Genomic DNA, 22,887 nt, shown 5'->3' on the forward strand with positions numbered 1-22,887 from the left:
CACACACACACCGTTTCTAAAACTCAATAGAAAACTAATAAACTATGATTCATTTAAAAAATTTTTTCATATAGCAAAAATAAAAAAATAAAAAAGCAGGCCACGGTGGTGCACACATAATGCCAGGAGTGAGGAGGCTGAGACAGGAGGACTGTGGGGAGTTTGAGGGTAGCCTGGGCTACACTGTTAATGCCAGTCTCAATTACACAACAAGCCCTTGTATCTCAAAACAACAAAATGGGGAAGAATGATAAAAAGAAGATCTATGGAGAAAAATCAACAAAATCAGAAATGTAGAATGAACCTAAACCCTAAAATACATAGCAAACAGGACAAAGCGAGGGAAAGCCACTAGCCTGAAAATGGCAAGCACCTACTTTTTTAAGTAAAATATATAAAAAGCTGACAAGCACATGGAAGACAAACTATGATTAATCACTAAAAAAATACAAGTAAAAACAACGATGTGCCATTTCACATCCAAGGATAGCTGTGATAAAAATTAAAACAAGCATTGTCAAATAGAGAAACGAAGCCTTGCACACTGGTGGCAGAAAAAATAAATGGTATTGTTGCTGTTGGAAACAGTTCGTGATTTTAAACAGATTTAGTGATTGATCTAATATTCCATTCCTGGTAGTTAAATACATGTACATACATGTCCACTGCAGCAACAGCCCACAGTAGAAACCGCCCAAATATTTACCAACAGGTGAATCAAGTGCAGTACAAACATAAAATTAGCCAAAAAGAATGACAGCCTAACAGGGTGACACATGCACTCAGAGGCAAAGCACGTGACTATGAGCTGAGGGAGAGCCAAAGCACTCCTGGTTAGCCAGAGAAAGTTAGACTATATACATCCTGAGAGCCTCATGCACCCTAGCCATCTCCACAGGCCCAGGCCCAGCTCCAGACTTGCAGCTCATGTACTAGCCCTGCCTGAAGGAGACTCTTACAGAGAGATGTGCAACCCCAAACGGCACATTTACAACACAACCCTACACCTAAGGCTGGGGTAAAAGAGAGGGCATGCCGATGCAGATGGGGGAAAGCTCACAAGACCCACCTCTAGGTGAAAAGCTATATATTAGCTTTTGAGGGAAAGAGACTGACTCTTTTTTTAGCAATGAGGAGGTTCCTGACATGTTACCAACCCAGACTGGTCAGTTCTACACATACACAATGAGCAACATGAAATGAACTCAGCAAGTTGCCTTTATATATACATTTATATATTATGTGTATATGTAAAGCAATAAAGAGGTCGTGAATTTGAGAGGAAGTTGGGGGCACAGGAGGAGTTGAAGAGGGGAGGCAGAAGAGTGTAAGTTATGTAAATACAGTACACATGTATGAAATTCTCAAAAATTAAAAATTAAAATTAGAAAAACCAATACTAAATAGATACACTTGAAAAGAAAGCATCATAAGTGAAAGAAGCTATACAGAGTTATGGTATATGATTCTATGAACATGAAATATCCAGAATAAGACTAAATGTAGCCTAGTAGTTCATACAGTTCATAAAAAAAGCAACTGCTGAATGAGTATTATTCTGTTTTTGAACTATAAAATGATAGAAACTAGATTCGCATGATAGCTGGCCAACAGTACCAATGTACTATTTATTAATTATTCACCATATACAGGTTATATCATGTTGTATAATTTTAACTTAAAGTGCCTGCCTGCTTTCTCTCTCCCTCCCTCTTTTATGCCCCCTCCCCCCTTTTAAAGACATGGTCTTACTGTATAGGCCTGGCCTCAAAGAGAGATTTGCCTGCCCCTGCCCCTGCCCCTGCCCCTGCCCCTGCCCCTGCCCCTGCCCCTGCCCCTGCCCCTGCCCCTGCCCCTGCCTCCCATATGATGACACTAAGGGTGTGTGCAACAACAGTTTTTCTCACTTGCTAGGAAATACTCTTGCCAGGCCAAAGGTTCTCTCTCAATCTCTAACATCACCCTGAATGCAGCCAGTGAGAAAAACACTGGATCAAAAAATGTATTAGGCAGAATTGGAAAAATGGCTCAGAGGTTAAGAACACTTACTGAGCAGAGCCTGGTGGTACATGCCTGTAATCCCAGCACTCAGAAGACAGAGGCAGGTGAATCTCTTGAGTTTGAGGCCAGCCGACTCTACTCCAGGACAGCCAAGGCTACAGAGAGAAACCCTGTCTCAAAACAAAACAAAAAAGAAGAAAGAAAAGAAAAATAAGAAAAAAAATAGCACACTGTTCTTGCAGAGAACCTGGTTCTTTTTCCAGAACCCACATGATGACTCACAGTGGCCTGCAACTCCAGTCACAGGAAATCCAGCACCTTCCTCTGGCCTGAGGACACCAGGTATATACACAGTGCGCCTGCATACATGCAGGCAAAACACTCATACACCCATTAGGTTTTTAAATAAATTATTTTTAAATGCATTTGCTTTAGCACCTCTAAGGCTCAAGGTTTCATCTCTGGAACTGGAGGACGGGAACACAAAAAAATTACAAAAAGAAATTACATATGCACTGGAATTTTATCCTCCAGGGGAAATGCTACAGAAAAGCATGAAATGTTGCCAGAAATGTTGGTAGAATCAGGAATTCAAGGTCATTCTTAGCTATATAGGGATATTTATAGAGAGTCTGAGGCTACCCTGGGCTACATGAAACACTGTATTTTATAACAGTAAAAACAAAATAAACAAATAATTCATTAACATATTTTTAATGGAGGAAAAGTGTTCAAGTACTACAAAATGCCAAGAGCAAAGTACAAAACAGAACCACACAGAAATGTCTATCCATGACTCACATTTAAAACACTTCAGGCTCTCTATCTTTCAAGGGCCAACTCTTAATGCAAAGAAATTATAACACTGGGACTGATACCATAAACAAAGTCTTCAGTAACTCACTCTGGTTTACTCAGCACCGATGTGTACCAGACACTATATACTAGCACAACATGGTGGGAACAGGGTTCTTGCCCTTTAGAGCATTTAAGAAAGACAAAGTCAAAAATCCAGATGAAATAATACAGCTTCAACACTACAGGAATGTCCTGGGGACATGCTATTCCTGTCTTTACTGTGGTGAACCCAAGCTACAATACTGAAAAATTACTAAGAAGCCTTTTTCAAGATATGAAATGTTCAATAAAAGTAAGTTTTTAGAAAGAGCCTATCTTTCCTTAAAAACTCTCTGACCACACAGCTCACAACTGAAGCTCTAAGCAGGGCATGTTCAGTGTGGACAGGAGGCTGCCACACCCACTGCATGGGACAGAATGCTGCCATTTCAGTGCACCTATCAGAGACCACATGTGGAAATTTCTCCTGTTACCACTAAGTACTCAATATCCTACTAGACCCACTGAAAACCCCATGTTTGTTGAAGAAGGTACACTAGGCAGTCAGCCAAAGCCATTTATCATTAACTAGCACGGACAAGTGAAGTCAAGACTGTTCTAAATTCTGGTAATATTCTGACAAAAAGGGCAAAACACTAATTGGAAAATGAAGTGATCCATCTTCATCTAAGTCAGCAGTTCTCAGCCTTCCTAATGCTTCAACCCTTTAATACAGTTCCTCATGTTGTGGTGACCCTCAGCCACATATTTTCATTGCTACTTCATAACTACAATTTTGCTACTGTTATGGATTGCTATGTAAATATCTAATATTTCTGATGGTCTTAGGTGACTCCTGTGAATGGGTTTTTCAACTCCCCACAGAGTGACCCATAGATTGAGAACCACTAAGTGAGCAATGAAAACATTTAACAAAATAAAATCAAAGAAAGTATTTCAGCTCACAATGAAAAAGCTCCCTTAAGTCAAGCATGTGGCTCACACCTTTGATCCCAGGAAGGCAGAGGCAGATGGATCTCTTAGTTTGCAACCAGCCTGGTCCACAAAGCCAGGACAGCGAGGCTACACAGAGAAACCCTATCTAAAAAAAAAAAGAAAGAAAGAAATGAAGGAAGGGAGGGAGGGAGGAAGAAAGTGATAACTAAAGATAGAAAGAGCTCCTTTAAATTATTTCCCAATTCACTAGCACCTTTCAAAGGTTAAGTGTTGAATTCTGTGGGTATACAATTACAGAGACCACATTCTCCAATTGTTCAACAAGGTGTCACATGAGATCATCCCATGCCTTGATGGGATCCTGAAGGACTCTGTAAAGGTTCTGCACAAGCTGTCCAGTGTACTGAACAAGACACAAAGCCTGTCACCCCTGCCTGCACTCAGGAGACAAAGAGGCAGGTGTCTACATCCAGCAAGGGCTACAAAGTAAGACCTGGCAATGAATGAAAATATGGACAAACACATGAATATTCTAACAGTGAGGAGGATCAAAAGACAGCAAAGAACTACACTCTAACTTAAATTCAAATAAACTGTATTAAGCAGATAAAGAAAATCAAATTGAAATATTGACAAATACTAGTTCATAAATCATTTGGCTGACCTTTGTAAAATCCTAACATCTAGACCACTGTTACCCTGGGGGAGGGGAGATCCTAAGCCCATGACAAATCCTCTGGAGTCACCAGGTAATAAGCCAAACAGCTGCTTCATCACTCAGCTTGCAGATGAAGCTGAGCATGCTGACACACGCCTGTAAGCCCAGAACCTGGAGGACAGATAGAGGAAGACTGTCAAGAGTTCAAGGCAAGCTTGGTCTACAGAGAGAAGAGCTCCATGTCAGCATCAGCTGCATAGTGAGATATGGCTTAAAGAAGTAAGTAAAACAAAATTACCAAACTCTCAAAAATCCACTACAGTTTTCAGATGCACTATGTGGGGCTGGGTGTGACAGTGTGCACCTCTAAGCCAGCATTCAAGCAGAGGCAGAGGCAGATGTCTGAGTCTAAAGTCTATAGCCTGGTCTACACAGTGGGATTCTATCTTTAAACAACAAAATAAAACTATGCAAAATTGGCCATGACAGCACATGCATGTAATTTCAGGTCACTGTCAGCTACGTAATAAGTTTGAGGCCAGAGGCTGGAGAGATGGCTCAGTGGTTAAGAGCACTGTCTGCTCTTCCAGAGGTCCTGAGTTCAATTCCCAGAAACCACATGGTGGCTCACAACCATCTATAATGTGATCTGTGCCCCCTTCTGGACTGGAGTTGTACATGCAGGCAGAGCACCGTATATGTAATAATAAATAAATAAATATATTTTTTTAAAAAAGCCGGGCGTGGTGGCGCACGCCTTTAATCCCAGCACTCGGGAGGCAGAGGCAGGCGGATCGCTGTGAGTTCGAGGCCAGCCTGGTCGACAAAGTGAGTCCAGGATGGCCAAGGCTACACAGAGAAACCCTGTCTCGAAAAACCAAAAAAAAAAGTTTGAGGCCAGGTTAAGATATATAAGACCACCCAGTAAGAGGGCGCTTGCCTTTAATCCCAGCACTCCCTTAGATCTCTGTGAGTTCCAGGCCATTTCATTTAATAAACTCTATATCTAATTTTTTCATGATATAGGGCCATGAGCACACAATGTTTATTAGTGGGAAAAATAAAATGCATCTCATTTATTACTTACACTATAAAATCAGATATTGATTTGTTGCCACCTACTGGTAAAATTCATTATCTGAATTGTCATTACACATGAAACATTCACTATTGCTAAAATTAAACACACAAAGCTTAGCTGCACTTTTTCAATATTCTCATCCTCTTTGTAACATTTTACTCAGCTGTTCTAGTGACTATCTCTTAGGGGAAGTTTTTAAAGCTGCATCAGAGTCGTGGTGACTGAAGCCAGGTGGTGGCTCACACCACATCCTCAGCCCCTGGAAAACTGAGGACAACTCTGACCTACAGTCTGAGGTCTTGTCTGAAAACAGGGAGTGGTCAAGAAGATCAAGCCAAACAACCAACCTACAGAAAAGTTCTACAGAAACCTGACACCTGCTACTTAAGAGAAAACCATTTTTAAACATTTAAGTAAAGGTACCCTGTGTGGATAGATAAAGTCACAAATAATTTTTTTTTTTAAACGCTCGTGCCAAGAGAGCGGGCTACCTCCCTGTAAGTTGTTGGTCAGTGAGGCCCTTACAATCTTCAAAACAATACAGGCAACTACAGTCGAGCACCACAACTAGACAGCAAGGCCTTCCTGGTAAGGATAACTTACACCTTTGTCTCAGAACAGAGTCCTTGCTATAAAGGCTTGGCGGGGATAGGTGCTATTGGACTTAGCTGTGGACCTATATGCAGCAATACCATTGCCAAGAAAGACTCACCCACTGATACAACAGAGAAAAGGCAACAACTGCCCATTTCACAAGCAGAATTCACGCCTGATCCTGTAAACCCAGCCAAAGGCCCATGGTAGAGGCTGTAGGACTTCCTGGGCTAATTTCACTGTTGTTCCACTCAACAGACATGATGCCTTCTAAATAATTGTGCTTATTCCCTAAAGTAGCACCGCTACTGCCTTTGCTCAAAGAAGCTTCTTTCAGCAGTGACTGTAAAGAATGGTCCAAGTACAGAAGAACAAACAATTGTTAAACACTTGCCACAAGTGAGATATCTCTCTCACCACCTCCCCCGCTCAGGAAATGTCTCAAAAGAAAGGATGCAAAGAAAGCAGGCGCTGGAGGGTGTGGCAGTGAGGGAGCAGGGAAAGCAGGTGCTGGAGGGTATGGCAGTGAGGGAGCAGAGAAAGCAGGCGCTGGAGGGTATGGCAGTGAGCAATGCTCCCTGCATGACATGGCTACTGCTCTCCTGAGCTCATAACAGTATGACCACCACCGCAAGGGACCATCAATATCCTGATATGGATAGAGAGGATCAAAGGGCCTCTTCTTCCTGAGGAATTACACAAAGTTAGAGGTCAGTAGAGGAGGGAGAGACTCTCTCTTCAGTGATTCAGCCCCTGGTAACGTGTCCACGCACCTACAAACAAACTCTCACCCACTCCTGTAAACAACCCCAATGAAGCCCACCAGGTCACCAAAGTGGGAGCCAGCTGGGAAAGAAAAAGAATATGTAGGAGAGAGTAACAAAAGAATAATGGGAAGTCAGATCAAAACACACTAGGTAACTATGAAAATGGTATAATTATTTATATAACCAGCGTATGCTAACAAAAGTGTATGCTAATAAGATTTTGGCTTTTAACAATATCCTTACATAAATTTTCATCAGTACACTGGGATAGCTTTAAAATGCCATAATAATTTGTGGAAAACATAAAATCCTTATTTAATAATAATATTTTCAAGATGTTATTTCTTTTTTGTAAACAGCTCAAACGTTTACATATGTCAGATATTCAAAATCGTGGAGTTATGTAAGAATTCGAGGTTTAACATCTTCTGAGGCTGATCATGGTCAGGGCTTTATTTCTAAGCTCCCCTGTCTTCTGGACATCATGGGACAGCTGCACTCATGAACCTGCAGCAACTGTGGTTACCTGCACACAGCCAAGCCAATGACCATGCCAGCATTAGGAGGGCTCATATCACCACCCACAGGCAAGGAGCTCACCGTGCTGTGGGAAGGAGACCCAGTTTTCCTTGACTACCCTCCAATAGATGACACCAGACCCCATACCCACAAGCTTATAAGTAGCATAAATTACTAGACTCTGTTATTTTTAAAAAGGCAGAGTGTGGCTGGGCATGTGGATACACACCTTTAATCCTAGCACTTGGGAGGCAGAAGCAGGATGATCTCCATGAGTTCGAGGCCAGCTTGGTCTACAAAGGAGTTCCAGGACAGCCAGGAACTTATCTCAAAAAACAAAAAATCAAAACAAAAAGACAAGAGTGTGGTGGTGCAAGCCTTTTTTCCAGGTGGATCTCTGAGTTCCAGGCAAGGCAGAGCTATACAGACACCCTGCCTCAAAGAGCAGTGCAAGCCTTTTTTCCAGGTGGATCTCTGAGTTCCAGGAAAAGCAGAGCTATACAGACACCCTGCCTCAAAGAGCAGACTGGACAGGAGAACACCAAGTTTGAGGAGTGCATCTGGGAGGAGTAGAGAGGGTGAATAGGACCAAAATACATTTCATACATGTATAAAATTATCAAAGAATAAAAATACTATACTAAAAGTCACTTGGGTCAGGCACAGTGACAGGCCTTTAATCCCAGTGTTAGGAGGCAGAGGTAATCTGATCTCTGGGAATCTGGGACCAACCTAGTTCTACATGGTGAGTTCCCTACAAGTTGTTCTCTGACCTCCACACATGCACCACACATGCACCACTGCACTCAGATGCAAAAGCATATATATGCATGAGTGCAAAATCACCGATACATGTGCACACACATAAACTTAATTTTTTTATGTATATAGGTGCTTTCCCTGAATGTGTTATCTGTGTACCTTACATATGCCCAAGGAGACCAGAAGAGGGCATCAGGTCTCTTGGGACTGCAGTTCCAGACAGTTATGAGCTGCCCTGTGAATGCTGGGAATTGAACCCAGGTCCTCAGAAAGAGCAGCCAGTGCTCTTAACCACTGTGCCATCTCACCAGCCCATAATTCTTAAGTTAAAACAGTACATTTCTTACTGACAGGAATGAAATGTTTGTAGCATTTTCATCATAGAAAACATCCCATGCATTCACTGTACTTTTCTGAGTTGTCCTATAAGCAAATAGGAGCTTTTAATGTTGGCTGTCTTTTGGGGTATTCCTGTAAGTTTGATATTAAAATACATTAAAAGAGGGGCAAAAAGTTGGGGAAATGATTCTATCCAGTTTAAAGACTTCCTCTAAAACTACAGAAATCTGAACAGTGTGTTAACAGCAAAGGAACTGACAGGCCAGTGGAACAGTACAAAAAGCCCAAGAAGAGACTCGCGTCAACAGTCACAGCACAAAGGTGCTTGGCAACTGAGCATTCACAAACAAAACAATTAGGTGAGCCTTACACCCTCAAAAAACTAACTCAAAATGTCATAGACCTAAATGCAAAATACACAGCTCCCAGAAATAACACCAGAGAAAGTCTGAGGCCTCAAGCATGGTAGTGACTTTCTAGAATCTAGATACAACACCAAAGACATAACTTAAAGGAGTAAGAGGGACTTCACTAAGACTACAAATGTCTCCTCTGTGAAAGACATTGTCAAAAGAATGACAAAGCACGGACTGAGCAAAAGAGGTTGCTAAAAAGGTCTCTCTGATCAAGGAGTCTGAGTCCCTAGCCCCAGCAAGTCAAACACACTCACCCTGGAAAGCCTCCCACTGCCCAAGGTTATAATGTCCCTGACTCACAAGTAAGTGCTTGGCACTCGCTCACTCCACTCCCCCACCATGACCATCTGAGACCCCTCATTTATCCTGGGGAGGGAAGGGCTCCCTGAAGAATCACTGCTGCCCTCCACAAGCTTCTGCTGTTCACCGGCATGCCCAGGCAGCCACTGACTTGTGTCCCACCATAACAGCATCTCACCAGACTTGCCTTCCAGTCAGCTTTTGCCCGCACACGGTGGTCTCATCACAGGGTTTTGGAACACCCGTCCACTGCCATCAGGTATCAGCAATCTCATTTTAAAAGACCTAACTGTAACGCCCATTGGAATACTCATTTCCACCTTCCGCTGAAGACTGGATGCACAGGAGCACTCTAATCAGTCCAAGAGAAAAGGAACCTTTGATCCCAGCCAGCGGGGAGAAGTGCACTTCCAGCCCGCAGCGGAGCAGCCAGCACTGAGAAATGCAGTACTAGTGTGACAGTGCCACGGTGGTGCCACAGACAGCCCAGGCTACTTGTCAGACACTCATCTTTGAACAGGTCATAAATCCCTCACTGCCAGTAGCTGGGCCATGACTGAGTCACTGTTATATGAGGTTCAGCTTCTCAGCAGCAGCATGAAGCTTAGGTCAAGTAATTGCTAGGGAACTCCCAACCCACAGGTGCCATAAGAAAGACCTACTTATCTTTAAAGTCAGTATACTGCAGTATAGCACACCTGTAATTTTGAACCCCATCTCTAAAACCTACGACACATCAGTAATGAGTGTGCTGCTTAACACTGACATGCTTTAGTTTCTCAGCTCTAAGATGAGAAGTGCTATTTAATTCTTTGCTTTTTTAACACTTTCATGAGCTATAATATGCATAAAATTCACCCATTTAAAGAATATAGTTTAATAATGTTCAGTATATTCAAAGACTTCTACAGCCAGGGGCAGTGGTGCACACCTGTAATCCCAGCACTCAGGGAGGCAGAGGTAGGCAGATCTCTTCAGTTCGAGGCCAGCCTGGTCTAGGAAGCTCCAGGACAGCCAGGGCTACATAATGAGACCCTGTCTCAAAAAACCAAAAAAACAGAAACAAACAAAATGTTTCTATAAACATCATCCTAATCAAATTTAGAATATTTCCATCATCCCAAAAAGGACTATTTCGCCATGGACAATCATTAATCAGCCAAGCATGCTAACTCATGCCTAGAATCCCAGGATAGAACACAGCATGAGTTCCAGGCTGGCTGGCTTTCAGCGTGAGACCCTGTCTCAAAAAGACAAAAGCCAGGTATGGTACAGTACAAGGCTATAATGGCAGCACCTGGGAGTGAGAGGCCTGCCTTGTGTATACAGTAAGAGTGAGATCACCGTGGCCTACAAGAGACCTTATCTTAAAAAACAAAACAAAGACAAAAACAAACCAACCCTCATTTCTCACTCCCCAACTCCCTGTCAAGCCTAGGTAGGCAGCAACAGTCTATTTATTCACCTCTGGACATTTTACATAGACTAGACTCATATAAAATGTGATATTGTACGACTGGCTTTTTTTATTAAGCATTTTTTAACTTTATTTTTACTTTACATCCACTAGTGCTTTGTCTGCATGTATGCCTTTGTGAGGGTGTCAGATCTCCTGGAGCTTGAGTTACACACAGTTGTGAGCTGCCGTGGGAGTGCTGGGAACTGAACCGCAATGCTCTTAACCACCTCTCCAACCCCCACTTTGCATTTTTTTCAAAGTGTGTCCATGTTGTAGCATTTCATTCTTTTTCTTGAAGAATAATAACCCATTGTGACAGGCCATTCCTTGTTGGCAGGTAAGTGGGTGGCTTCTATCTGGCTACTGTAGGCAATGCTGCCCTTCTAGGTTTTAGTAGAAAAAACAAGTCAGTCTAACTTGAATAAGTAAAATTACAGACAACAGCCCTTCCCTTCTCTTTTCTCTTTCTCCCTGTGTATGTGCACGTTAGACACTGAGCCTAGAGCCTTGAACACACTGCACAAGGGCTTCTAAAGCCAGTAGCTCACTCTTGCTCCTACTTTGTTGTGCTTTGTTTTTTGAAACAGGGTTTTGCTCTGTGACCCTGGCTGGTCTAGAATTCACTGCATAGCCTAGGCTGGACTTGAAATCACCATCCTGGTTCTCTTCGTCCTCAGCTCCTCTTGTAGCCCCACCCCATCCTCTCTTTTCACTTCCTCTCTCCCTCTCTCCCAACCCCTCCTCCCATGGCCTGGACTCTCCAGATACCTCTGGCTGTTCTGTCCCTCCTATCTATCGTAAGCCTTCTCTTTAACCATACCTGGGAGCAGTCATGTCCTCATGTTTTCGTTCATCTAGCACATAGCAAGTGTTCAATAAATGCTCACTGAGCCTATTAGCTGTTATTTGTATTAAGATGAACCAGGTGATATTTGATATTTGACATTTCAGAGGGGAATAACAATTTCATATATTGCCCATGTCATACATACTCAGCTCAAAACCTAGGAATGTTCAACCCATATTTGATTTTTCACAGTTAAATTTGTATCAAGCCAAAGAGAGAATAAGGTTATTTTCAAAATATTTTGAGCCTTAGGGTTAAAAGGTCATGGTGATATCTCCTTCACTGGAGAGTTCCATGGCCTTTGGAAAATACAATAGTAGCAAGTAGAGAGAAGAAAAAGACCAAGTAGGCTGTAAAGACACCAGGGCCCGGAGTCCATGTGTTCACCACTTTTTGTTAGCCAAAGCCACACTTCAACCAAGTAAGAAATCTTTTTTTCCACTGCTGGAGACTGCTGCTAAGTAAGCACTCTAACACTAATACACTCCAGCCCTGGGAAATGTTTGCACTGGAATATACCGTGATTTGGTTTTAATCGATTGACTGACTTACTCCTCCACCCTGACCCCATCAAGGTTTCTCTGTGTAGCCCTGCCTGTCCTGGAACTTACTCTGTAGACCAGGATGGTCTCAAACTCAAAGAGATCTGCCTGCCTCTGAGTGCTAGAATTAAAAGTGTGCGCCACAGCCGGGCGTGGTGGCGCACACCTTTAATCCCAGCACTCGGGAGGCAGAGACAGGCAGATCGCTGTGAGTTCGAGGCCAGCCTGGTCTACAAAGTGAGTCCAGGATGGCCAAGGCTACACAGAGAAACCCTGTCTTGAAAACCCAAAAAAAAGAAAAAAAAAAGTGTGCGCCACATGCCCCACCATGATTTGTTTTTTAAATGTTGGCTACGCTACAATTTCTTATCCAAAATATCACAATTCAATCTTGCCAATATTGCATTTACTACATAAAACAAGCGACACCAATACATGTGTCCAAAATATGTATTTCCCTTTGGATCCTTTACCTACACATGACTAGACAATAGACTCACCCGTTCTTTTTATCCCAGCTTGTCTCCTTGCCCTGTCACTCTAGATACCTCCTGCTGGGGACAATAAACATTGCTTCATGATTTCTACATCTGTTGTTGTGTTGCTCTAATTTACTTTGTGAACTTATGTTTAGATGACATAGGCCTTAAATAACATACAGAAGTTATAAGAAAAAAACTTAAAGCAGCCAACCCAGGCACAGTGGTGGTATACACCCGTAATACACCTGGGTGGTATACACCCAGAGAGGCAGGAAGATCAGAAGTTCAAGGTCATCCATATCTACTTTTAAGGACAGATTAGATGACATAAAGCCTGCTCAGGAAAAGAAAACAGGAAAAAGAAAAGAAAAAAAGCTGGCCAAAACAAAAAGATATGGCCATGGGAAAGGAGAAATTTTTATCTTGATACTAAAACTTTCCTTTCTCCCCACTGTGAAAATTCCTAAACAACAGAAACACCACAGAAATAACAGTACCACTCCCCGGCCTCTTCATGTTGCTCTGGCTGTCCTGGAACTCACTCTAGAGATCTGCCTGACCCTGCTTCCTGAGTGCCGAGATTAACGGTCTGTGTCACCATGTCCAGTTTCTAATCTCCTTATTCACAGACAGAGTTTATTAGGCTATATTTTAGGATGAAGGCTTGAACACCTATAAAGAATGATTTTAAAATGTAAAGTAACTAAAGATATGAAAGCCAAGGTAAAAAACCCACTTCCAGCTGGGAGTGGTGGCACTCGGGAAGCTGAACAGGCAGATCTGCGCGGTCACCAGCCCGGTCTACAAAGTGAGCTGAAGGACAGCCAGGGCTGTTACACAAATTACTTCTTTTCCAAACTTTCTAAATATTAACTTTTTTCTACACACACATACACACACACACACACACACACACACACACACACACACACACACGTTGTACTTTTGGTTGGGGTAGTAATGCACAGCTTTAATCCCAACACTTGGGGGGCAGAGGTAAGTAGATCTCCATGAGTTCAAGATCAGCCTGATAGTGAGTTCCCAGAGATCCAGGGCCATATAGTAAGACTCTCTCTTAGAAGAAACAAAAAAACAAGAGAATCTATCTGCCCGCCCTTGCTACCATTATGTGTATGTGTATATATTCATACATGTCCACTGCACAGTATAGTCCCATGCAACATAAGGGTCTTGAGGCTGGGCCTCAATTTATAAAAATTTTAAGGACAAAGAAATTACATTAGCAGATGTAAAACAGGAAGATAGTATATAAGCTCATAGATAATAAATACGCAAGGCTCAGTAGACCAGGCCTTCAACACCAGCACTCAGGAGGCGGGGCTTATTCCTCAGGGTCTCTAAAGAAGTGGAACTGATACAATGAATCCATCCATGCATCTCTATTAAGGGGGATTTATCAGAGTGGCTTACAGGCGGTGGTCTGTGTATCCAACCACAGCTCACCCACAACCAACAGCAGCTGTCTCATGACAGAAAAGCTAAGAACCACACAGTTGTTCAGCCCACGATGCACAAGGTCTCAGCAGTGGTGTCTGGTGCTGGAGTCCTGGAACAGTCACGGAGAGTTGCTGCTTGCTCTTCAGTCTACCTTGGGAGAATGAGGAAATCAGGTCTAATGCAGCAACGAAATGCTTCAGCAAGGGATAGATGAAGATACCAGCAGAGGGCAACCAGGCAAAATGACACTTCCTTCTTCCGTGTCTTTTATATGAGTGGCCACCAGAAGGCGTGGCCCAAATTCAGGGTGGGTCTTTCCCACCTCAAATGATCCAATTAAGAAAATCCCTCACTGCCTGCCCAGCTGCTTGGACTTCAGTTGATTCCAGACATAGTCAAGATGGCAACCAAGATCAGCCGTCACACGCAGACAAAGAGATCTCTGTGAGCCTGAGGCCAGTCTGACCTACACATCAAGGCCAGGCCAGCCAGGGCAACCTGGTAAACACAATAAAGTAACAAAAAGCATGGGGCAGAAAGAAATATGTAAAATATATATCTTGATGGAAGACATCTCAGTAAGCAAGCATGAGGAGGTACATCCAAATCTCAGGACCCTTTTTTAAAGCAGCCTGGAGCAGTGCTGCAGTTGCAGTGCTAGGGAGGAGACACATCCCTGGAGCTCCTTGGTCTGCCAGCCTCATCTTCTTGGTGACTTCTAGCTCAGTGAGAGACTGTCCAAAAACAAAACAAGATGGTTGGCTCCCAAGGAACACCTAAGGTTGTCCTCTGCCCCACACATACATTTGCAGTCCCACATAAGCACATACTAATACCTGGGTATGTATGTATGTTCCCATGTGTGTCTATAAGAAGACAGGGTATCTGTACATACACTATACACACTATATACACATATAATGATGGTACATGCTCTGTGAGGAGTTTGCTACATGTTATTTTAGACCAAGAAAAAAGTCCTTTTTCTTTTTTTTTTTTTTTTTTTTAAGTCCTTTTTCTAAATATGCTTTCAATTCAAGATATCAGGCATCCTTAATGTACAAATTTGGCCTATTCCAAACCAAGGGGCAAATAAAATTTTGAGGATTTGAAAATAAGTAAAGAGAAATATGCAAAAATACTCCATCCGAAAACATTACAAGATATGATTCTGTGAAACAACTTTCTCTTGGTTTTCTGAACTCTCAAGCACCTTCTGTAACCAACCCCTCAACCCCTGCAGCCTTTTCTTCAGCTACGAGCCACTGTCAGCTCCCCACCAGCTCTAATGACACAGCTTGGCAGAACAGCTCTGCAGTTAAAAAGTCTGAACAGGTGTCGAACTGTCAGTCACAAAAAGAGTTCCCAACAGTTCAGGAAAGCCGTCAGTAACTTCCCCCCAGCACTCAGCAACCACCGAGGTGAGAGAGATCTAAGAGCATCCACAAAATTTGCTAGCGGGGAAGCCAGCACACATCCCGTACCCTCCCTCTGGCCCCCCACATTACACTGGGCATGGATTACAGCATCTCTCCAAGTCTTCTGCCGGCTTCCCAGTGAGGCTCCGGGCCACTAAATCCGACTCCACGTAAAAGCTAGAAAACTCTAAAATGTCAATCTGGCACACATGTGATCTCCAACTCCTTGTGTGACCTCATCAGCACCCCCACTCACTGCTTACCACACCCTACACCCCAACCTCACTAACTACTTAACATTCCAGGACTACAGACATGCCATTGTATACCTCCATATGCTGACACCCACTCAGTGCTGTTTCTGCTGAAAGGCTCAAGCCCTGCCTTCTTTTATTGTAGTTATTACTATTACTGGTTCTTCAAGACCCAGTTGGGGCACTCTGTTGGCTTCCAGTGTATTTTTAGATTACAAATCATATTCATAATGTGTTAAGAATGATATGCACAATATATATCTAATGAAAAAACATTTTGTTTGCTTGTTCTCCCTGCATATATGTCTATGTGAGAGTGTCTGATCTCTTGGACCTGGAGTTACAGAGGGGGAGGAAGAATGGTCTCAGGTCTAAGGTTTCCTATGTGAGCTGCCATGTGGGTGCTGAGAATTGAACCTGGGTCCTCTAGAAGAGAAAGAAGGCAGGGCTCTTAACTACTGAGACATCTCTCCACCCTAAGAACAATAATTCTTTAAATCTACTGAAAATCTAGGGAAATATTTACACTGTCAGAAAATAACTTTATACTCTAGGAGAAGACTGAGGACTACTTTAACAAGACTCTAAAATATGTGCATTAATGAAAAAATAAGCAAAATGTGGCATATTTACTCAATGGAAGCAATAAAAATTAATTAATTAATGGTACTACTTGGTCCATACAACATGGACAAGTCCAAAAAACAGACTGATGGAGAAGGTATATACTATGTGATTTCATTTATATAAAGTTCAAAACAGACAAAATTAATGGATTTGTTTGCTTTACTTTCTGAGACAGGGTTTCTCTATATAATAGCCAGCCCTGGCTGTGCTGGAACTAGCTCCATAGACCAGGCTGGGCTTGAAATCTGCCCTGCCTCTGCCTCTTAAGTGCTGGAATTAAAGGCATGCACCATCATGCCTGGCCCAAAAAGAGAGGACTGGAGATCCCTGCTCAGTAGTTAAAAGCATTTGTTATTCTTTCAGAAAATTGAGGTTTGATTCCCAACACACGCGTGGCAGTCCACAACTGTCTATAACTCAAGTTCAGGGTGGCCAGTGCTCTGTCCTGACATGCCAGGCACCAGGCACACATGTGGTAAACATATATACATGCAGGCAAAAGTCATACACAGACAATAAAGTAAATCTTAAAAGGAAAAAAACTAACAGTAACAGATGCAAGTGGTGGCACACGCCTTTAATCCCAGCATTTAGGAGGCAGAGGCAGATAGATTGCTGTGAGTTCGAGGCCAGCCTGGTCTACAACGAGTCCAGGACAGTCAAGGCTACACAGAGAAACCCTGTCTCGAAAAACCAAAAAAAAAAAAAAGTGTACAAAAAAAGGACCCCTTGCACCCTTGCACATTGGGAGAATAAACATTAGTATAGGCATGGAAAATAATTTGAAGAGTCTTCAAAATAGTTGAACTAGAACTATTTTTGGTTGTAGACTTAGCCTTTAATGGGTGAGCCATTTCTCCATCCCTGAACTAGAAATATTATACGATCCAGCAACCCTACTACTGCTTATTTATCCAAAAAAATTAAATCATTATGTCCAAAACATCTGCATTCCTGTGTTTACTGAAGCACTACTCATAACAGCTCAGAATGAAAACAACCTAGGTGTCCACCAACTGAAGAAGGACTGAAGAAAATGTACATATACACAGTAGAATAATACTGTCATAAAAACCCTGTCATTTGCAACAAAATAGATGGAACTGGAGATCAGACGTGAACTATGTCAAGCACACTAAGACACACATTTGGTAATCTTGCTCACAGTTGATCTCACAAAGCTGAGAACAGAATGAAGGATTACCAAGTGCCTAGGAGAGCAGGGGTGGTTACAGAAGATACAAAGCCTGGCTAGAGGTACTAGTCACTCTTGAGACCACAAGCCTCATGCATGCTATGGACAATGATAGAGAAATAAATATCAAAGTGTGGTACACTTCCGAGAGCTAGGGACATTTTGAATATTTTACAGTAACAAAAATAACAAATGGGGGGCTGGAGAGATGGTTCTGAGGTTAAGAGCCCTGGCTACTAATCCAGAGGTCCTGAATTCAATTCCCAGCAATCACGTGGTGACTCACAACCATCTATAATGAGATCTGGTGCCCTCTTCTGGTGTGTGGGTAGAACACTGTATACATAATAAATAAAATTTTTTTAATGATAAATGTTTAAGTAAATATAAAGAAAGTAGATACATTGAGTGGGGTATGCACACTTTAATGCCAGCATTTGGGAGGCAAAGCAGGCAGATCTTTGAGTTCCAAGCCAGCCTGGTCTACAAAGTGAGTCCAGAATAGCCAGGCTTCACAGAAAAACACTGTCTCAAAAAATAAAAAGATACATTTAAATATGATTTTAATATACACAATCTATATAACACTGAAACACTGACATCTGACATGGTGCGTCATTACTACATACAACTTTTTTTTATTTTCTTAGCTTAAAAGAAAAAAACTTTTTTATTTTATGTGTATGGGTATTTTCTTTGCTTGTATGTCTCCACACCACAACTGCAGTGCCCACAGAGGCCAGAAAACAGTGTCACATCTCTTATAACTAGAGTTACAGAAAACAGTGTCACATCTCTTATAACTAGAGTTACAGAAAACAGTGTCACATCTCTTGTGACTGGAGTTACAGACAGTTGTAAGACACCATAATGGGTGCTAGGAAATGGACCTGGGTCCTCTGAAAGAACACCCAGAGCTCTTAACTGCTGAGCCATCTCTCCAGCCTTTATACAGCTCTCTAAAAGGTAAACTTAGGGGGCTGAAGAGATGGCTTAGTAGTTTACTGTGCCTGCAGAGGACCCAGGCTCAGTTCCCAGCACCCACAAGCATCTACGTCCAGTTCCAGAGGATCCCAACACCCTCTTCTGATGTCCATGAGCTCAGGTATGCATGCAGTGGACATACAAACATTCAGACACTCACACACACACACACACACACACACACATACACACTCAAATTTTTTAAGGTAAAATTAAAGGTGCTTATTGTAAAAGCCCAGTGACCTGAGTTCAATTCCCCAGATCTCACATAAAGGCCTGAAAGAGCAACTCCATAAAGTTTTTCTCTAATCTCCACATGCACCATGGTCCAATTGTACACATATACATCATGCAAACATGCAGACACACATACACAAGAAATATTTTTTGAGACAAAGTCTCTGGCCTTGAACTCACAAAGATGTTCTGTCTCTGACTCCTGAGTGCTGGGATTAAAGGTGTACACTAATAATTTTTAAGTAAATGTAAGGGCTGGGGAGAGAGCTCAGTTGTTAAGCACTTACCTACTTCAAAAGGGAAAAGTCAGCCTGCACCTTTAATCCCAGCACTCCAAAACCAGAGGAAGATCAGGAACAGCCTAAGTTACAGGAAACCTGTCTCAACAGTAAGTGGGGGGCGGGCAAAAGGGTGTATGATGCTTTGTGAGCAGGCTAAGACTCTGCTTTCATGCCAAGCATCCACAAACAAGGAGGAGCTGGAACTACTGATGCAGACAACACTGTGAAAGAACCTCAAGGACGTGCAGAGAAGGCTCTGTGTGGTGGTGTACACCTTTAATCCCTGAGGGAAAGACAGGTGGGTCCCCTGGAGCTCCAGACAAGGCCAGGATATATAGCAAGTTCCAGGCAACCAAGGACTAAATGGGGAGACCCTGTTACAACAACAAAGACATGTCAAAAAGTTACATATTGATAGTGTATAGCTTTGTTTACCAACATTCTCAAAGTGTCAAAACCATTAGTGCTCACAGGGACTGTGTGGGAACAGGAGTAACAGGAGGTTAGCTGTGATGAAACAGTTCTGCATATTGCTTATGGTAGTTACACATATCCAAACAAGTGCTAAAATATGATAGCACTACAGCAGGAAAGATGCACTTAACAACTAGTGAAAGCCAAATATTTTTTATTGTTGTCATTTGTTTGCATATTTTAAATAAGACAATGCCTCATTAAAAGCCTGTTGGCCTGAAATACATCCTCCACTGCCTCAGAAAAATCATTAAAAAACAAAAGCCATGTTTTCAAGATCAGATCTCCCTGCTTCCCAGGATGACCATATACGTCAGGGTTTAAGAAATCCTCCTGTCTCAGCCTCCACAAGCAACTGTGCCTTTGAAAGTACACCACCACACCCAGATCTCTAAAAGAAAATGTTTATATTTTTGAATTCTGTCTCAGTAAGTCATGTGCCTGGGCACACAGTCATTGTTAGGCATGTGCCCACCACTCATGAACCTCTGCAGCTTGCTCCCAATGCCCCCTCCAAAATTATTAACAAATAGCAGAGACAAGACAGACATCTTGGTGTGAGTTTTGTGATTCCAGTCCTTGGAAGGAGGATCAATGCTGACTGTATAGTGAGTTTAAGGCTAGCCAAATTATATAAGCCCATCTCAAAAAATTTATTTTAATTACTTACATACATAAATGACCTAAGGCAAAATTATGTGTATGAGATACAGCTTACACAGAAAACTCATGACTGAAATACGACAGTGCATACCTGTAATCCCAACAATATCCAGGCTGAGGCAGGAGGATTATGTCATGGAGACCCTGCCCAAAAAAAGAAAGGGAGTGGGGGGCTAAATCAACGTAATGGTTGAATGAGAATACAGTGATGCCCTGCCACTTACACTCTCAAACACTAAAATTAATAAGAAGCAAAATACACTAAACAGAAAATATTCCTGATAACTACAAACCTAAAGTACTAAAAAAAAAAGTAAGCTCTTACCACAGGATGGTATCCTACCTCAAGTCCTTCAGGATGGAGGATGATGCAAAAGGACCTCAATTCTGAGACCAGCTACACTATATAAACACACCGGGAGGGGAGCGCAAGTCAAGTCATTTAATAAATGAACTAAAAGTAATGAAAAGTCAGTTTGCACATAACAAGGAAGTAATAACAAAAGTAGATCACACTGCGTCAGACCCAAACAGTCACTCCACAGATTAATTAGTCTCGCCTGGACTTAAAAGACAAAAACACTCGCTGTCAGGACAGTTGAATATTGATCCAAACAAAGCAGGTGATTCTAACCTGTCGGAGCTGCCTGTGAAATGAAGCAAACCTCAAGCCCCCAGGCCCAGTGCCATTCCTTGAACCTAGAGCGCAGGTGCTCACTGAGCATGTCCCCTTGCGACACGCTCACTGTTCTCACTCCCATCTCCACACTCAGCCAATGTTCTTCAGGGAGGAATGACACCACCCTGCCCAGACATAAGCCTCCAATGGCCTACACAGCCTCTGTGAGCCGCGCCTGCCTCGGAGCCACCCTGACCTTTGGGTTCATCATACAGTCCACTCCGTCCTCTCCTCATCCTAGTTTCTGTCAAACATCATTTCCTCAAAGTTGACGTAGCCTCTGGACCCTGGCTGCCTAGACTCAGCTAACAGCTAGCTTGTTATCTGCTGTGTCCCTACTTCTTATCTGAAAACGATGAAGAGCAGTGTCCACCTCACAGTGCATCACTATGTAGAAATGCACACAAACAGCAGTGACTGGCAGATGTCATCTTATTAGTATTTGTCACTATTAGACTGGTACAAAGTTGTCCCATGTTTTTGCCCTGTTCCTTAGCACAATCTAAAATTACCTTCCTGGCTCTGTTCAAGCCTCCACATTTTGCTGGGCAGTAGTGGCACACAACTTTAATCCTAGTACTTAGGAGGCAGATGGATCTCTGTGAGTTTGAGGCCACAAAGTGAGTTTGAGGACAGCTAGAGCTACACAGAGAAACCCTGTCTCAAAAAACCAACCAAGCAAGCAAAAAAAAAAAAAAAAAAGATGAAAGAAAAGAAAAACCTCCAGATGTTAAGCTTCACAGGGTATCACTGTCATGTGCAAAGCATCATCTTCTAAGGCACACAAATATATGTTGAACACATGAGCAATTACATCCATCGATTATTTTAAATATCTTGATTCAAAAAACCTAAGTGAAAAAGCACACATCTTGTATAAAGCTCTCTCATGGTCTTCTAAGGCACACATATATGTTGAACACATATACTTTATCATATCAATTACTTTAAATGTCTTGATTCCAAAAACAAAGTGAAAACTCACCACAATCGCTTATTTGAGTTGGGTTCTTACTGATAACACCTTTCATATCAAGCCAGTTCCTCCCATCACAAACTGTTTTTTGTTCCTTCAAACACACTACACAATGGAAGAGACTGGCTAAGTGATATGAGGCTAGATAAATTCCTGGCAGAGGTGCCATGCGTTTCTAATCCCAACACTTGGGAGGCAGATGGATCTCTCTAAGTTTGAGGCAAGCCTGGTCTACAGAGTGAATTCTAGGACAAGCAGGACTAAACAGAGAAACCCCCGACTCAAAGACCAAACAAAACAAAGATTAGACTAAGTATGTGGATATTCCTAATTCTTCACATACCACAAATCCAAACTAAAGCAGAGTAACGGCCCTTGACCACTATGAAAGTCAGACTCTGAAACAAAAAATAATGAAATATATGATATATGCTTACTCAACCAAAAACCATTTTCTCCTATGTGAACATGTAGTATGCTCACAGATAAATGTGTATTTATACACAGAAAAATAGCTGTCCTAAAAAGTAGAGCCACACTTTCTCAACTCCTTTTTCTCTTTATTTGTTTTTTGTTTTGGGTTTTGTTTTGTTGTTGTTTTTTAAGACAGGTTTCTCTGTGTAGCCCTAACCATCCTGAAACCAGGCTGGCCTTGAAATCAGAAATCCACCAGCCTCTGTCCCCTCTGAGTGCTGGATTTCAGGCATAGGACATCACTTCCTGGGTCCTTTTTGTTTCTGAGCATTATGAGCTATGTGGAAGTAAATAAATCAATGCTGAACTGAAAGCTACAGTTAAACCCAAGCACTTGTTCAGATATCTGCTAAATTTCAGTGGTTCACAAAAAAAAAACAAAAAAGAAAGAAAGAAAGAAAAAAGGTTCAATCAATCACAGGTGCCCACAGATCTAAAGGCATCAGATCCCCTGGAACTGGAGACACAGGTGGTTGTGAACCATCATTTGGATGCTGATGACCAAACAAGCTTCCTCTGCAAGAGCAAGAAGCACTCTTAACCACTGAACTATCTCTCAGCCTCGTGATAGCACTATTTCATTTTGGTGGTAGTGCTTTTTGGTTT

The 22,887-nt window shown here is 42.3% G+C and overlaps 1 protein-coding gene across 7 annotated transcripts in view; it reads right to left on the minus strand.

Annotated features, from left to right (window-relative positions):
- The window catches only part of Srpk2 (SRSF protein kinase 2), a 185,823-nt gene that overhangs the window by 160,458 nt on the left and 2,478 nt on the right, over nucleotides 1-22,887 (minus strand). The window contains exon 1 of one of the 7 annotated variants that reach the window (XM_051152135.1): nucleotides 20,244-20,262. The exons of the other annotated variants lie outside the window; for them this stretch is intronic. The gene's annotated coding sequence lies outside the window, so the exon portion shown is untranslated. Of the gene's footprint in view, nucleotides 1-20,243; nucleotides 20,263-22,887 lie in introns of those variants that run through there. 7 annotated transcript variants of the gene reach the window in all.

This window comes from Acomys russatus, chromosome 10 (assembly GCF_903995435.1).
Source record: "Acomys russatus chromosome 10, mAcoRus1.1, whole genome shotgun sequence".
Taxonomy (NCBI): domain Eukaryota; kingdom Metazoa; phylum Chordata; class Mammalia; order Rodentia; family Muridae; genus Acomys; species Acomys russatus.